Source organism: Felis catus, chromosome C1 (genome assembly GCF_018350175.1).
Source record: "Felis catus isolate Fca126 chromosome C1, F.catus_Fca126_mat1.0, whole genome shotgun sequence".
Taxonomy (NCBI): domain Eukaryota; kingdom Metazoa; phylum Chordata; class Mammalia; order Carnivora; family Felidae; genus Felis; species Felis catus.
The window spans coordinates 107530440-107533241 of NC_058375.1; positions in this window are offsets into that span (position 1 = coordinate 107530440).

Genomic DNA, 2802 nt, shown 5'->3' on the forward strand with positions numbered 1-2802 from the left:
CATACTTAAAGATCATAAAAGCCATTTATGAAAAGCCCACAGCTAACATCATCCTCAACGGGGAAAAACTGAGAGCTTTTTCCCTGAGATCAGGAACACGACAAGGATGCCCACTCTCACCGCTGCTGTTTAACATAGTGCTGGAAGTTCTAGCATCAGCAATCAGACAACAAAAGGAAATCAAAGGCATCAAAATTGGCAAAGATGAAGTCAAGCTTTCGCTTTTTGCAGATGACATGATATTATACATGGAAAATCCGATAGACTCCACCAAAAAGTCTGCTAGAATTGATACATGAATTCAGCAAAGTTGCAGGATACAAAATCAATGTACAGAAATCAGTTGCATTCTTATACACTAACAATGAAGCAACAGAAAGACAAATAAAGAAACTGATCCCATTCACAATTGCACCAAGAAGCATAAGATACCTAGGAATAAATCTAACCAAAGATATAAAGGATCTGTATGCTGAAAACTATAGAAAGCTTATGAAGGTAATTGAAGAAGATTTAAAGAAATGGAAAGACATTCCCTGCTCATGGATTGGAAAAATAAATATTGTCAAAATGTCAATACTACCCAAAGCTATCTACACATTCAATGCAATCCCAATCAAAATTGCACCAGCATTCTTCTCGAAACTAGAACAAGCAATCCTAAAATTCATATGGAACCACAAAAGGCCCTGAATAGCCAAAGGAATTTTGAAGAAGAAGACCAAAGCAGGAGGCATCACAATCCCAGACTTTAGCCTCTACTACAAAGCTGTCATCGTCAAGACAGCATGGTATTGGCACAAAAACAGACACATAGACCAATGGAATAGAATAGAAACCCCAGAACTAGACCCACAAACGTATGGCTAACTCATCTTTGACAAAGCAGGAAAGAACATCCAATGGAAAAAAGACAGCCTCTTTAACAAATGGTGCTGGGAGAACTGGACAGCAACATGCAGAAGGTTGAAACTAGACCACTTTCTCACACCATTCACAAAAATAAACTCAAAATGGATAAAGGACCTGAATGTGAGACAGGAAACCATCAAAACCTTGGAGGAGAAAGCAGGAAAAGACCTCTCTGACCTCAGCCGTAACAATCTCTTACTTGACACATCCCCAAAGGCAAGGGAATTAAAAGCAAAAGTGAATTACTGGGACCTTATGAAGATAAAAAGCTTCTGCACAGCAAAGGAAACAACCAACAAAACTAAAAGGCAACCAATGGAATGGGAAAAGATATTTGCAACTGACATATTGGACAAAGGGCTAGTATCCAAAATCTATAAAGAGCTCACCAAACTCCACACCCGAAAAACAAATAACCCAGTGACGAAATGGGCAGAAAACATGAATAGACACTTCGCTAAAGAAGACATCCAGATGGCCAACAGGTACATGAAAAGATGTTCAGCGTCGCTCCTTATCAGGGAAATACAAATCAAAACCACACTCAGGTATCACCTCACGCCAGTCAGAGTGGCCAAAATGAACAAATCAGGAGACTATAGATGCTGGCGAGGATGTGGAGAAACGGGAACCCTCTTGCACTGTTGGTGGGAATGCAAATTGGTGCAGCCGCTCTGGAAAGCAGTGTGGAGGTTCCTCAGAAAATTAAAAATAGACCTACCCTATGACCCAGCAATAGCACTGCTAGGAATTTATCCAAGGGATACAGGAGTACTGATGCATAGGGGCACTTGTACCCCAATGTTGATAGCAGCACTCTCAACAATAGCCAAATTATGGAAAGAGCCTAAATGTCCATCAACTGATGAATGGATAAAGAAATTGTGGTTTATATACAGAATGGAATACTACGTGGCAATGAGAAAAAATGAAATATGGCCTTTTGTAGCAACGTGGATGGAACTGGAGAGTGTGATGCTAAGTGAAATAAGCCATACAGAGAAAGACAGATACCATATGTTTTCACTCTTATGTGGATCCTGAGAAACTTAACAGGAACCCATGGGGGAGGGGGAGGAAAAAAAGAAAAAAAAAAAAAAAAAGAGGTTAGAGTGGGAGAGAGCCAAAGCATAAGAGACTTAAAAACTGAGAACAAACTGAGGGTTGATGGGGGGTGGGAGGGAGGCGAGGGTGGGTGATGGGTATTGAGGAGGGCACCTTTTGGGATGAGCAGTGGGTGTTGTATGGAAACCAATTTGACAATAAATTTCATATATTAAAAAAAAAAAAAGAAATAGCTTTCCAGTAAGCAGCATATGTTGGTTGGCAAGTGTGCAGGAAGGTGGGCTATGGGGAAAAGAGGAATACGATGGAAGAGGCAGAGCAGATGATCCACAGGAAATGATGAAGACAGAGGGGAAAGACTCTTCAAAGACAACAAAGCTGCTGGCATTTCCTCGTATATGTATTGGACCAATCATTGCAAACTGGCAAATGGATGTTAAACCACCAGAATAAATGTGATCCATGCTGGAACACGTGTGTAATACATGAGTAAGCATGTCTGCCGTTGACACATGCTGCCTCTTTTAATTTGTATAAACTTGTACAATTTATATAAAGCATACTAAAGAAGAAAACTAAGGAAGGGAAATAGATTGTATACATGGTCAGGCAGGCAGAGAAACCAAATCCTGAGCATGTGACTGAATAGAAGCTGACGTGATACCAGAGCCAGCTGCATGTTATGTAACAGAAACCCAGGGGCTTTGGAGACACACAGGCCTCAATCTACGGCTTCCTGTATGACTGATCCTATGTGACTCATTTCACCAGGCGATGCCTCTGCACTTCTCTGGAAAATGGAGAAAATAATGTATTTATCCTGAG